Source organism: Ammospiza caudacuta, chromosome 21 (genome assembly GCF_027887145.1).
Source record: "Ammospiza caudacuta isolate bAmmCau1 chromosome 21, bAmmCau1.pri, whole genome shotgun sequence".
In the NCBI taxonomy this organism is placed as follows: Eukaryota; Metazoa; Chordata; class Aves; order Passeriformes; family Passerellidae; genus Ammospiza; species Ammospiza caudacuta.
In genome coordinates, this window is record NC_080613.1 from 9810363 (window position 1) to 9825664 (window position 15302).

At 52.9% G+C, this 15302-nt stretch overlaps 1 protein-coding gene across 1 annotated transcript in view; it reads right to left on the reverse strand.

The window, feature by feature from the left end:
• The window catches only part of LOC131566784 (discoidin domain-containing receptor 2-like), a 64858-nt gene extending 64810 nt beyond the window's left edge, over positions 1 to 48 (reverse strand). The window contains exon 1 of the mRNA XM_058818182.1: positions 3 to 48. The gene's annotated coding sequence lies outside the window, so the exon portion shown is untranslated. The remainder of the gene's footprint in view (positions 1 to 2) is intronic.
• Between the last annotated feature and the right edge of the window lie 15254 nt (positions 49 to 15302).

The window sequence follows — 15302 nt, forward strand, 5'->3', positions numbered from 1 at the left end:
ACCTGGGGCAGGGCAGGCCGGGCGGTGGCGGCGCGGGCTCGCGGCCCCTTCCGGCGGGCGGGCGGGCAGGCGGGGGCGGCCGCGGGCGCCGCGCTCTTAAAGCGGCCGCGCCGGGCCGGGGCCGCCGGGAGGCGTCGCTACGGCAACGGGACAGCGGGGCGGGAGCGTGGCGGGGCCGGGCCGGGCAGCCGCCGGTGCCTTGGGCCTTGCAGCCCTTCCGTGTCCCCCGAGCGCCGGGCTGGGCACCCGTGTGTGCCTTATACATCACAGTCCTTTCATCTCCCTTGTGCATCAGCGTCCCTCCAGGTCCCCCGAGTGCCAGGACTGTGAACTACCAGCACTGCCACCCATGTGCCCTGTGCTGAAGGACTGAGCAACCACGTCCCCTGTGCATCAAAGTCCTTCCATGTCCCCTGTGCCTCAGGGCTGAGCACCCATACGTCCCCTGTGCCCCAGAGTCCTTCCACGTCCCCTGTGCTCCATGGCTGAGCGCCCATGTCCCCTGTGTGTTGGAGTCCTTCCATGTCCCCTGTGTCCCAGGGCTGTGCAGCCATATCCCCTGTCCATCAGAGTCCTTTCAGGTCCCCCAAGCACTGGGGTTGTGCATCCATGGTCCTTGTGCATCGCAGTCCCTCCATGTGCCCTGTGCATCACGGCTGTGCGCTCACGCCCCTGTGCACCCTGTGGGATGGCTGTCCCCCCTCACTGTCCCCTCATGTGCCTCACTATCCCCTTATGTGCATCACTGTCCCCTCATGTACATCACTGTCCCCCCGTGTGCATCACTGTCCCCTCATGTGCCTTACTGTCCCCCCATGCGCCTCACTGTCCCCTCATATGCCTCACTGTCCCCCCGTGTGCCTCACTGCCCCCCTTGTGCCTCACGGCTCCTTCATGTCCCCCTCCATGTGTGCCTCCATGTGCCTCACCGTCACTCTGTGTCCCCACATTTCCCAGGGCCCTGCTGCATCCCAGGTGTCTCAGGGCTGATCTGTGTCCCCTGTGTGCCTCCATGTTCCCAGGTCACCACCCCTGCCCCAGGGCTGTGCTGTGTCCCCTGTCACATTCCCAGGTTATTTCCTTTATTTTCAGCCCTGCCATGTCTCCCTCTTCCCCCTTATACCTCAGGTCACTGCTCTGTCCCTGAGTCCCCTTTGGTGCCCAGTCCCTGCCACCCAGCCCAGGTGACCACCACACCCACAAGGGTCCCATCACCAAAGCCATGGTGGCTCTTGGTGTTGTTGGCCAGCGCTGGCACATGCTGGTGGTCGCCCCTGAGGATGACCAGGGCCTCCATTACAGCAGCCTCTCATCAAATTTTGGGGTGCCATCCTCTTTCTGTGCTGCTGCCAGGGGAGATGGGCCCTTCCCTGGAGCTGTCCAGACATGTGGCCAAGAACAAACCAAAGCGAGCAGAAGCAGAGGGAAATTCTCCCAAGCAGGAGAAGGGGAAGGAAGGAAATTCCAGTTACTGGGGAATAGGTGTGCTCAGAGGTTTCCAGTACACCAGGTGAAAACAGAGCCAAAGCATTAGGCCAGCAACCAGCTGGATGGAGCTACACACCCTCTGGGTGTAGAGTAGGTGGACTTTTTGAGGGTACTATTTGATAGCAAATAACATTAAAGAACATTGTTTTGCTCCTGGAAGCAGAAACCCTGGGTTTTCAGGTAATCTTGTGGTCATAACAACCAAACTTTCTGTCTCCCATAAAGAATTTAAACTCCTTTTTTGCTATATATGTGTACACAAACCAGTTTTCAATACTATAGCTTTTAAGTCTGTCAAGTAGCTCTTTGCTGCTACGAGGCAAAGAGAGGCACAGACCCTGCAATGGCTTCACTGGGTTGCTCATTGATTTATTGCATTCTTATCATTTCCCCTGGCTGTTGTCTCCTCTCTAAGCCTTATTTACAGCAGCATTTTCAGCCTCCCCTTTCAGACAGCCAGCTGTGCAAGGGAGTAGAGCAGCATGTAATATCTAGGTGAGGCAAAGCAATGAAGAAAAACTTTAATATGTTCTCCATGATGCTCCTGAGACATCAGCAGTGCAGCTGGGAGTGAGCCAGGGGGTGAAACACACCCCTGAGGAAAGCAGCTGTGTTTGTAATTCCCATGGCACACACCCACAGGGAGCAGCTCTGGTGCCCTTGTGTGGCAGGAGGGGAAGGGAACTGGCTCCTGTGTTTGATGGAGAGTCAAGAAGCTGCCTCAGAGCTTCCTCTGCTAATGAGGGTGTGAAAAATCTTCTCACATCTCCCTGGGAAAAACTGCTGAGCAGCTCCAGGTCCAGTCTGGATGGGCATGGGGGCATTCAGGGGTTCCTGTTGTAGGATTAGTGAGATATGGAGCAAGGTGCCCCTTTAGGAGCAACTCTGGGCTGCTGCACAGAATCATACAAACATCAAGGGTGGAAAACCCCTCCAAAATCAACCATTAACCCAGCACCACTGTGCTCACCACTAAACTATGTCCCCAAGTACCACACCTACACATTTTTTGAACAAGGATGGTGACATCAGCTCTGGGCAGCAAGTCTGAATCCCTGACCATCCTTTCAGAGAAGAACAAATTTTTCTTTATATCAAATCTAAGCCAATATTAGGATCTCCAGCGTAGGACACATCTTTAGTTCTAAATTAAGCCACTCGTGGGGACACTGCTGGGTCACAAAGGTGATCACATGTAATGGCAATCTCCCAGAATGGTCCCTGGCCTGGCTTTGGGGTATTGCTTCCCTCACCCTCCCCAGGGGTGGCTCCAGGTGGGAATGTCCCAGGGCTGCTCCCAGCACACATCTGGATGCCGTTTGCTTAAAGGCCAAGGGGTTTTACCAGCAGGGACATGTGCTGGAGCCAAGATCTCTGTGCCCAGGACTGGGGGGCTCTGGCAGCAGGATGAGGGGTCTCAGATGGCCTAAGGAGACCAGGAAAAAGGTTGGAGGGAGGGGATGTGTGAGGAAAGAAGGGGCTATGGCACCGATTGGAAACGCTCTGGAGCACAGAACAGGGAACTGGGAGCTCTGGAGAGGAGGAAGGAGGGAAACAAGTTTTGAGCCCATGTGGGAGTGGAGGCCACTGGGGTACAAAGGGCTTCCCCTACAGAGAAGGGACAGGAGCCAAAGCCTTGAGCAGGGCTGGGAATGAGTCCTGGCATGTCCCTGCCACAGAGCCTGTTTGGATACAGGGCTTTGCCATGCGGGGTGCAGCACAGGTGCCTCATCCTTCCAGGGCATCCCATGGATCCCAAAGCCTCCTGGCTTTGGATGTGCACTCAGCTGGAGCTGGGAAATGTCTCTGAATGGCCTTGGTTATGCACAGGCCTGGGAGAAGCTGCGGCAGGGCCGGGCTGGGCTGGGCTGGGCTCACTGCCAGCACGGAGCTGTGGACAGGGATGTGAGTTCCTATCAGCTCCTTCACTCCTGCCCTCACCCGAGCTGTCCTGGCCCTGCTGCACCCTGCCCAAAGCAAATCTTGTGGCAAACAGAGATGAAACAGCCAGGAGGGGCTGGCCATGACAGGAACCACCAGACTTCATGCAGTAGACTGACTGTAATTTCAGTCAGTGCCATTCTATGGAGCTCATCCAAGTTCCCAGGTCTGAAATATATTTTTGGAGGTTTTGTTCAGCTCTCAGTGTCTGGCAGCTGGTGAAGGCAGCCTGTGCTTTACCCCAGCTCACCATCTCACCATGTTTGAACAATAAAACCTCCCACCTATGGAACCCAGGGATGGGGGATGTTCTGTTTAAGGGATCTGTGTCTATTCTGCTGAGTTATGCCCCAGCACACTCATTTATTTTGACAGATTCTGGTTTCCTCTGCAGCATCCTCAGCAATGCTTTGTACCTGAGCCATGGCAGTTCAGATTGGGTGTCTGGAGCCCTGCCGGCACTGCCTGCCTGTCCTGCTCAGCTCTGTCTCTGCTGCCCTCTCGTGATGCTTCTGCATGTGCTAGGCTTGGGGAAAGACCTTGCCTTTGAGAGACCTCAACACCAGCACCATTGCTAAAAGTTCTTCCTATTTCCAACATTATTTATATATTCTGAATTTTACAAAACTTCACAATCCTTCCTTGTGTTTGTGCGTTCTCCCCTCATTACACAAAGGAGATCCTCTAAAGGGCTTATCCTGAATCACCACTTGCAAAAGTTGTGTACCAGCTGCTCCTTAATCCAGATAGTGCCTTGGCTTTTATTTTTTTTCCCCAGTAGAATTTTTTGGGAGGTTTTCGTTTGTTTTTTTTTTTTTTGGTTTTTTTTTTTTTTTTTTTTTTTTTTTTTTTTTTTTTTTGTTGTGTTCTTTTTTTGTTTGGTTGGTTTTTTGGGGTGGGGTTTTGGGTTTTTTTTTTTTTTTTGGTTTGGTTTGGTTTTGGGGGGGGGTTTTGGGGGGTTATTTTTGGGGGGTTTGGTGAGTGTTTCTGTTTGTTTGTTTTTGTTTGTTTGGGGTTTTTTTTAGGCAAACAGGTCTCTTTGTTCACCATGGGCTGCTGCAGCCCCCTGCTCTCCTTGCAGTGCTGCATTCAGCTTTGCCACCCCTCCTGTGCAATCACTGCCTGTGCCACCATTTTCCTCCATCCCTGGCTCACACCTGCCTGCTGTGGGGCACCACAAAACCTCTGAGTCCTGGTTTTATCCAGACCTGAGGAAATAACTGCTTGTTCCCAAGAAAACACCTGCTCTCTGGGACACTGCTCAGTGAACAGCTGGGTGAGGCCCACCAGCTCTGTCACCATGTGGTGTGGAATCAATTGGAATTGAATCCCAGGCAAGTGTAAGAGATTGGCCAGGGAGGTGGTGAGATTCCATGCTTGGGGATTTTAAGAGCTGGGCTGGACACAGCTCTGAGCAACCTGGCAGAGGTTTGGAGCTGTTCTGCAGAGTGGATGGTTGGGCTGGAGAGCTGGAGGGCAAAGCTTGGGCTGCACAGACATAACCTGGTGTGTTTGGGGATGAATTTCATGGGGAAGCCCTGATACATGGCAGACATGAGTCTGGCATGGCTGGGAGAAGGGGTTTCATGGGCCTTTCCCCAGGCAGCCTCTTCCCAGAGCCTGGGCTGGGGAAATCCCAGGAGGCCTCACTCAGCCTTTGCTCAGGATGCCCAAATTAAGGCAGCTGAATCCCAGCCCCAGGGGCTGTCTGATAACACAGCCCAGCTGAAATTACCATCCCCTGGAAATCCTGCCCTCTGCATTTCCTGCAAGGAGCCCCGAGGAGCAGCTCCTGAGCCAGATTGCTTCACTCCTGGCTCCCTCTCTTTTCCCAGATTTCTTCACTCCTGAGGCAGCTGCCCCAGCCTGAGCTGCCCTTGCTGTGCAGCTCCCACAGATCATCCCTGTCTCCCCAAAACCCCACACCTGCACTGCCCTGGAACTGGGACAATCCCGTGTTTTGTGCATAGAACCACCCAGAACCCCCTGCCCAACACAGGAATAAATGGTGGAACTGGGTGAGAAGGGAACCACTGGTCATTTCTAGTTCAACCACCCCTCCATCAACCCTTTTTCTCAGCATGTCCAGGGTTTTAGGGATCTCCCAGGTTTCTCCCAGTGTTGGGCTCATGTGCTGCCCCATCTCCCCAACTAGAGCCATAACATCCACCCCAGGCTGATGGATCTCTCCCAGTGCCTCAGTCCAGGCCATGCCATGGCTCCCACCCCACTGTCCTTCCTGCTTGGACAGATTTATTTCCCTAGGATGGCCAGAAAATCTTAATTTTAAAATCTACATTGTAAAAAACACTCTTAAAATCAGAATTTAGCAGTTTATTCTTAGTGTTACCGAGGCAGAACAGTGCAGGGGAGCTTTGCTCTCTGTTTGAGAGCTCAGCTACTCTGTTTTAACTCCTGACAGCTGACACCAAATTACAACATGAAAATACAGGTCATGCAGCAGTGACAGGCAGGTCAGCACAGCCCAAACACAGCTAGGAGGGTAACTCTAATTCCTGCAGCTGGTGGAAACCACAGTCTCTAATCACAGTCACCACCAAATCAGCAGGAAAAACTGCCCAGCTCTTGCTGCTGGGCTTTCATCAACACCTCTGGTGGCCACTGCTGGCCTGTGGCACCGAGCAGAGTCACAGTGTCCCTGGGAGGGCTGCAGGAGCCACCAGCCCATGTGCAGGAGCCCAGAGATGATGTTCAGGAGCTCACAGCCAGTGTACAGGGCCAGGGCAGCTGTGCCCAGGAGGAGCTGTGCAGGCAGCATTGGGATGGCTCCAGGCTCACTGTGGCACAGCAGCTGTGCCTGGTGCCCTGGAGCTGCAGGGGAGATGGGTTTCTGCAGTAGCTGGGTGCTCTCTGAGATGGTTCCTGCAGAATTTGGGTGCTCTCTGAGATGGTTCCTGCAGGAGCTCAGTGCTCTCTGAGATGGTTCTGCAGTATCTGGGTGCTCTCTGAGATGGTTCCTGCAACAGCTGAATGCTGAGATAGTTCCTGCAGGAGCTGGGTGTTCTGCAATATCTGGGTGCTCTCTGAGATGGTTCCTGCAGTAGCTCAGTGCTCTCTGAGATGGTTCCTGCAGCAGCTGGGTGTTCTCTGAGATGGTTCCTGCAGGAGCTGGGTGTTCTGCAGTAGCTCGATGCTCTCTGAGATGGTTCCTGCAGTACCTGGATGCTCTCTGGAGCAGTTCTGTGCCAGCCCAGCAGCTCTCTGAGGTGATGCTGCTGCTGCCCAGGGCAGTTTCTCAGCAGGGCTCTGCCCCCCAGGCGGCCTCTCCTGCTCAGGAGCCTCAATTAACACCTGGATGAGGATGATGCCAGCACAGAGGAGCAGCCACCGCTTGACTGGATCTTTCTTTTCACGTGGCAAGTATTTCCTCACGTGGGCTGGGTACAGCACCTTCCTGGCTTTCCTGCGCTTTGTGGAGATGCCTGAAGGTCTCCTGACAGCCTGGGCAGCAAAGACTGGCCCAGACAGATTTTCTGAATTGTTTTTCAGCAGATCTGTGCTGGAGAAAATGTTTTCTCTGGTGTAAGGCAGCATGTCCTTAGCAGTCTGCAGGTGTAGATCTGAGAGCTGGGAGAACTCTGTGGAAATAACTCAATGAGTTTCTAAATGCAAAAACCAGATTGCTGAAATAATATTAAGAAATATTAATAATACCACCAGAGTTTTTATTCACTCTCATTAAAGCAAAAAATGCAGAGCCTCAGAGCTGAACTCTTGGAGTGATTTATGCATCTTTCTAGGGAGCTCCTGTTTGACTCTCCCCTGCTCTACCTGTGCTATAAATACTCACTTTGATGAGTGAAGTGTGATGGGAGGAGCTCAGCGGGCTCGGAAATCGCTCAGGAATGTGCGTACCCCAGCAGCCCCTATCAGCCCAGCATCTGCCCAGGGGCACTCTGCTCACAGCACTCTGAGGGCACATCCAAGTTTTCTCCTCCTCTATTACCGCTGTCTACCACAAGGCTTTGCCTCGAGAAGTTTCAGTGCTTTTGGGAGTGTGTCCTTCATTGAAATTCATGTATTTGCTGTAAAGAACAGAATCTGAGGGTGGCTGTGCTGTCCCTGCCTTCCCACCCCATCCAGCAGCAACCCCAGCCTTGAGCTGGAGGGATGGAGAGGGGAGACTGCAGCTTCTGTCCTGACCCTGTGCAATCTCAGCACTCTGCCCCAGAAAAATGAGCAACCTCAGCACTTGCTCTGGCAAGCTCCAGCTCAGATATGCCCAGAAAAGGAAAAAACCAGCACTCACATTCAGATTCTTTGTGCCTTGTAATGACTAAACAGAGCCTGAAAGGGCTGAGTGCCCACAAACCTGCTGGAAAGGGCAAAAGATCTCTCAGGTCTTTGTCATGAGTTTGGAAGATTCAGCTGCAAACTTCCTGTGTCCTGGTCATTGTGGGCCACCTTGAGAGGAGGGAATGATGGATTTCTGTAAAAAGACCCTGGGCAATCATCTCTGGATGGCTACTGCAAAATCAAACAACAGAATCATAAAATCCTGGAATGGTATGGGTTGGAATGGGCCCTAAAGATCTGGTTCCAACCTCACTGCTGTGGGCAGAGACACCTTCCACCAGATCAGATAAATAGAGCTTGATCATTCCCAGGTCTTTTTAGGCAGCCTTAAGCCATCACAAAGCAGCAAAGGGCAAAAATTCCAATTTTAAAACTATCTTTTGACAATTTAACAACTATTCTTTGACATCTCCTCTTGCCCTTTGGGCTCACTAACATTTCTTGCTTTCTGCTTCTGGGAAGACCAAAATGATGCTGGCTTTGGGTTACAAGGCACAAACCCTGCGCTCCCTGTAAATCACCCCTGTGTCACCTGCAGCAGAACTCTCACTCTTCAGGCTTATTTCATGGAAACTCAGGCCAAAATCAAATAACTGACACTGTGACTGCAGTACATGGGACCCCTTTTGTAGGAATGTGCCACCCAGGACATTAATTCCACATGGCAGTACTGCTGGTGGCTTTTGCCATCACCCCCAATCCCCATCCAGTCCTGGAGCTGGAGCCTGGGGCTCCCCTCAAGGCAATTGCTGAAAAATCCTTCCTCAGGGCTCTGCCTGGTGCTGCCCAGGTGAGTGCTCAAACCTGAGGCACAGCCAGGGCTCACAGACAACACTTTAGTGGTTTTTTGTAATCTTTTTCTCCCTTTCCTCTACAAGGCAAAGTCCAGAGGGCTGGGAGAAAACAACTGCTGCTTCCAAAATCCCCCACTCATGGTAAGGCAGCTCCTAAGATGTAAAGAATTGGCCCAGGCAGCCTCAGAGGTCACAGTCTGCTTGGAGTGGGGTGCAATGGCTCATCCCATCCCTCAGCCCTGGTGACAAGCACTGCTCTCAGTGACCATGGCACTGCCCACCCCTGTCTGGACAGGTGAAGCATTGTCAGGCAGCACCAGGGCACATTAAAAGTGGTTTAAAAGAAGCTCACAATGAAGGAATAACTCATGTGCATTGCTGCTGCTGTGCCTGTGGTGTCTGAGCCCGCAGACCCAGCCTGGGCCCTGCACTGAGTGACTCAGGCTGGGGATTGGTCACATCCTCCCACCATGGGGCTTCAGGCCAGGAGAAAGTGCCACAGGCACTGCCCCAAATATCACCTGGGCGTTGGGTGGATGTTAAAGATGAAACCCAAAGATTTGCTCTTACACTCATCTCTCTTTATTTCAATCAGGATCATATCCAAGGAGGAAGACAGATCAAATCAGCTTGTTCCAGCTGTCCCATTTCCTGGGCTGTGTCACCCTGGTGCAGTCACCAGACAGCTCCTGCAGCACCCAGGTTTGGTTTGGTTTGGTTTGGCACCAGGGGGTGCCTCCAGCTCTGGCACCAGTGGCATCACTGCTGATCATCACGTAGAGGTTTCCAGTGAAGTTCCACCCCTCTCTCCCTAATCCATCTCCCAGCATTGCCCAACTCCCAGCTGGAGGGAGGCAAGTACAGACCCAGCCTCAGAGGCAGCCCCAGGAAGAGGGGGGTGACCTGCAGGGACAAATCCTGTTCCTATTTCCACCCCCTGTTACCCACTCCTGCCATGCCAGTGTAACTCAGGGATGTATTTATAACTCCCAGCTGAGCTTGTCCATGCAGGTCACTGCATCCTCCTCAGGTGAGGAGATGAATCAGCCCTGCAGGCAGCAGATCTGCCCACCAGGAGCAAGGAGAAACAGAAACACCCGTTGAGCTGGATGGAAAGCTTTGAATTTCATCCACCCTTTCTCACCCAGAGACCTCAGTGCTTTTCACCAAAGACAAAAACAGAGCTGTGGCTGCATTGGGAGCAGCACTCAGAGCTGGGAGTGCTGGGTGTTTGGCAGAAGGAAGCACCAAGGAGTGCTGGAAGTGACAGAGGCCACGCACAGATGGAGCTGAGGACACCAGGTCACGTCAGGCCAGGGAGTTCTGCAGCGCTCAGCATCGTGTTCTGACCTCGAGGCTCCCAGGAATGCAGAGCTGTTTGTGCTGTCTGAGCTGCAGGATCTGCAGGGAGGGGCAGAAATGCTCATTCCATCATCCACAACAGCTGGAGGTCACCCAAGGCACTTCTTCACTTGGGCAGAGCAGCAACAACCTTGAAGACAAGGAGCAGCTTAGCCTGGAAAGAGAAGCGCAGAGGTGACTTTCCAAGGCACCCAGGGAGGTGCAGGCCCTCAGAGAAGGCAGAGCAAGGCTCAGGGACTTTGATTCCACATGAAATCACCTCAGGAAGAGCTGGGCAGTTGGTTTGATGTGTGAGGAAAAGCACAGATAAAAACACCAGGTGGTGCCAGCTGAGAGGGCACAAACCCCTGCAGCCCCAGCCTTGGAGAGCCTGGCAGCTGGACATGGCTGGGTGGGAGTGCAACACAGGAGCCCCTGGTTTCAGCCTGGAAACCATGAGTTCTGGGAATGTCTTTTTGCAGGATTTGGAATTTTTTTTAACTTTTTTTTTTTTTCACTCAGAACAGGGAAGATACCACATGGGTCTGGTTTGAGGGAGAGCTTTTGGACAGTGAGGAACATTCGATAGGAGCAAGGTAGAGGTGAAAACAAAAAGTTTGGCTGCAATTAATGCTTTACATTCTTTCACATATCTCTTGCTGGCCACAAAAATGTCCACTCACCTCAGGGGAGATTTTCCAGGTGATCTTTTCCCAGGCCTGGGTTCCTGGACAGGCTTTTTGCAGCAGGCAGGGATGGGGAAATCCCAGGCAGACTTACTCAGGCTTCCTCAGGTTACCAAAATTAGAGCAGCTGAATTCCAGCCTGAGGGATCAACTGATAAGACATCACAGGAAGCACAAAACTCAAATTAGCATCCACGGGAGATCCTGGACTGTTTGTGTCCTGCAGGGAGCTGTGAGGGCTCTGCTGTGACCTCCAGAGCTGATGTCACATCCCACCCTGCCCAGGGAGGGACCACCAGCTCCACATCTGCAACTGGAGAGCACAAACTGAGCTGGGCAGGGCTGCTCCTCCTGCAGGCACATCTGGGGGTGGCTCCAAGCCCCCTGAGGCAGCTCTGCATAAAGACCCTGAAATAACACCTAATATACACCAATAAACTGAATTGATGAGGAGAAAGTGTCAAGGGGAAGCAAAGGACTTTCCAGATTAGTTCATGACATCATGAATCTGCACACTCAGGTTTCAGTGCTGGCTGCTTTCCCTCCCACCCATCCCACCTGGAACCAACCCATCTGAGCACTGATCTCACCACCCTGGCAGCTCTCAGATGCAGCTGCCCGAAACTTTGCACCCAATGCAGATGTTTTAGGAGCTGAGCACATCTCTTACAGAGGAATGATGTTACACTGGTGCAGCTCAGGGCTGGGCAGGGGGGAGCTCCAGCTGGAGGGGAGACACAGAACAGGCAGTGGGAGCTCCTGAGAGCCCTGAGCAGAGCTCTGTCTCTGCCCAAACCACCCTCAGTGCCACTGTTAAAAATAAGTTAAAAACTGTTGTAAAATAGTTGATAGATCATTAAACCTGTAGTGTTAGTTTGGTTATTATATTGTAAAAGGGGTTAAAAGGGTAGTTGTAAGTGTTAGGAAAATTAGCTGCACTTCCACAGCTGCAGCAATTTCCCCAAAGTTTTACATAAACCTCTCTCTCCAGGGCCAGCTCCACACCCTGCCCAGGGAGGGCTGGGAGAACCGAGCACCACTGTCTCCTTTCTGTCCGTGTTTTGCATGTTTGAAAGCTTTTATCGCGCTTCACCTGTGTCCTAGGGTGGCATTATGATGCTTGTATCCCCATCCATGTGTTCTGTGTATGCTGGATATCTGTTCTGTGCCTTCAAGACTGGCTCTGAAGAGTGAATGTTTTGTTCTGGTTTCTTATCAGCCACTCCCCCATGGCTGGCGGGACACACAGACAGGGCAGTGCATGGTGCTGCTTTTGCTTTTTGCTTTGCTCTTGCTTTTTGCTTCTGCTCATTAGTTAGTTTAGCTAAGCAATCTGAATTTTCCCTGGACTGTTTCTCCTTTCCCTCTTTTGAAATCACTCAGACCTGCTCTGGACTGGGCCCTGGGAACACCGAGAGTTTGCACCTTGTGGCTGCAGCAGCTGCCCCAGCACAGGAGGGACTGAGAACAGAGCGACCACCCCCAAGAGAGACTTTCTGAATTTGTCATCTTTTTCAGAGCAGTGACAGAGTGGTGTCAGCTGGTATTGTTCATTCTGTGTGCTGGGGGTGCTGTGCCTGTTAAATAAACAGGTTCTCTGTGCTGGGGGTGCTGTGCCTGTTAAACAAACAGGTTCTTTCCACTTCTGTCTGAGGAATCCTTCCCAAACCGTTTGGGGGGAGAAGCCATGTGGGTTTGCTTCCTGGAGGGGCCCCTTTGGAGGTTTTCTCCCTAGTTTGCCCTAGACCAGGACAACCTGGAACTTCTCCCCAACCTGCTCTCTGGTTCCCGGTAGGATGCTGGGGGGGCACAGCACCCAGCTCTCCCTCCCTCCCTCCTGCCCAGAGGTGCCCAAATATGGTGCCACACTGCTGCAGCGTGGCCCGGCATTACTTCACCCCTTGCATATGCAGCACACCTATTTATACATTTGAATGGGATGTTTGCCGTTCTGGCCCCGGGGTGTTATCCCTCCTGTGGAGGGTGAGTGCTGCGATGCCCCCAGGCTTGTTTTCCTTCCAGCCCTTCACCCTCCCCACCCTGGAACGTGCATTTGCTCACTCACACCCTCCTCTGCAGCACCTTCTTTCAGACCTTTCCCCCAGTTTATGATTTCCATCCCAGGCTTGTCTCCTGCAGTGTTTGGGTGCCTCTCAGCTCCCCTTCCCCTCCAAATTCCATGGGCAGACAAACCATGTCTGTCTCTGTCTGACTCTGCTCTCCCACCATTTATGGAATATTCCATTTCCCCAGCTCTGGAAAACTCTTTCCAGTTCATCCCAGTAACTATTAACAGCTACTCTCTGAATATCCCGTGAGAAGAAGAAACCACATTCTATGGTTACATCTGTTTTTGAAAAACCTTGGATGTAATTCCTCCCATCTCTCCAGGATGCTCACAGGTAATGCATTCACTCCTGCATTTCCCTGTCCCTCCTCCTCCTTCCCAAGAAGAGGGGGTGCTTGTCCTCCTTGCACCTTTCTAGGGCTCACTCCAGGCCTGCAAGGTCTCAGAAGCCACTGCAGAAATTCCCTCTGCACGCTGGCAGGAGCTGCAGCCTGACCTGCCTGGGCTGTGCTTGCTCTTGTCTCCTCTGCTGCAGCCCGCCATCCCTGGGACCAAAATCTGCTTTCCTGGTGGCACCTCACCTGTTCAGTGACAACCACGGGAGCTGGAAAAGCAACAAATCCCTTGCAGGGACTGGCAGCAGCTTTTCCTTGCCCTAACACAGGGACAAATCACTGCTGCACGTGGAGATGGGATCCCTCTGCACCCCTCTGTGTGCAAACACGGTTCAGGTGCCCTGGGCCAACATCAGAGATGCTCAGGGATGGGCAGAGGCCTCAGGAGAGAGGACAAGGTCCTGCAGGGTGGGCACACAGCCCTGGCAGCACCCAGGGAGCTCAGGGACAGGCAGGCCCAGCAGGGCTGGAGTGATGCTGTGTGACAGATCTCTGCTCCTGGGCCATCACACCTTCCCAAGGGGAGGGAAATCCTGCAGGACTCAGCCTGGCAGCCAGGCTGGCCCCACCAGGTGCACCCACCTCTGGAGGCAGCCTCAGACAGGCTTTGATGAAGGGAGGCTACTGGAGATTAGGTCCTTTTAAGGAATATTTCAATCCAAAGCTCTTTTCTCTGAGGCAGCTGAAGTTCTCCAGAGCTCCTGCAGAACATGCACCCACCCACCTTCCTGTGGCTGGAGCTGGGCCACATCCATGGAGAGGCACAGGGCACATCCATTCCCAGGGGAGTCCTGGGAACCCCAGCCCAGCTCCTGCCCGGTGAGAGCAGTCCATAACCACTGTATGAGACAAAACAAACCCTCCCAAACTCACATACCAGGGCACTTGGAGCTCCTGCCCACAGAACCCCTGTCCTGAACCTGCCCTGGGAAAGCTGCAGCCCAGAGTGGCCAGTGGGTCACAGTCTGAGCTCTCAAAACATGAATTATTTCCTATCCCCTCCTACCCCTCTCCCTCATCCCTGCTCTCCTGGGCAGTGACAGCTCCCTCCCCACTACAGAGCTGTTGGAATCACCCTGCACCTTCCCCAGGGCAAATGCAAAAGGCAACTTGGCCAAAGCCCAGTGTGGCTCTGGGGTGCAGAGCACCTGCAGTGTCCCAGGCAGCAGTGACAGCCACCCCAGTGCTGCTGAACTGGGATCAGACCCAGGGTGTGCAGCAGGGAGGGAGCAGCCTGCCCCAAACCACTGCTCCAGCACCACACAGATGTGTCCTGACTCAGGGAGAGCTTTTGCCACCTGAGGAAGCCTTTGGGACAACCTAGAGAGCCATTTGAGCTGGGATTTGAGTCCTGCATTTTATCTTCTGGCAGGAAAAGTCCTCTCCACAGCCTGGGGACTCCTGTGCTGTCTGACCAGAGCCTGCAGAGCTGAGGGATGAGGGATGAGGAACCTGAGCCCCAGCTCTGTGCACTGAGAGGAATTTGCGAGACACAAAGGCTCCAGCAGGGCTTCAAGGTGCTCAGAGCACCCAGGAAAACTCAGGCTCAGGGAATGGCCAGGAGCCCTGATTTAGAGGGGTGGAAACAAACTCTGAGGTGCTCAGCTCACTTAAAGCCACCCTCCCCTTTTGCACAAGGTGATGGCTGGGGTGGAGGAACCCAGGGACTTCTGGCACAACCAAACTCCCTTTTATAAACAAAACATTGTTGAGACAATCAGAACCAACATCTGCCCCTCTCCCAGCTGGAGGAGGAGGGGAATCCTGGTCCCTGAGCTGTTTCTCATCCAGGATAAAAGCATCCCAAATGCCTTAGCAGCAAGCTCAGCTTACTGCTTAAGTTAAGCTCTCTGAGCTGTGGAACCCAGCTCCCACACGTTGGTTTTTGAGGACACATGGATTTAGGAGGTGGCTTGGATGGAGGAGCTGTGCAGCTCCCAGCTTGTGGCACTGCTGCACTGTGTAAGGTTGGGATTGGGTTTACCAGGGGTACATGGCTCCAGAAAGGAAATTCTGGAGGAAATCCAAATTTCAGTCAAATGAAAGAAATGTATTTTCAATTCTTTTATTCAGGATAGTTTGGGTTTATTCCTGACAGTAGCTCTGGAAGCTGGAATATGTGACAGAGTCTTTGGAGACCAACAATTACAGAGAGGTGAATCAAAACCCCAGTGCAAACATCCACAGGGTTTCTTGTCTGGGAATTCACAGCAAGCTGTAGAAATCTTGTACAAAACCACAACCTGAGAAAACAATGCCATAAATATCTGCT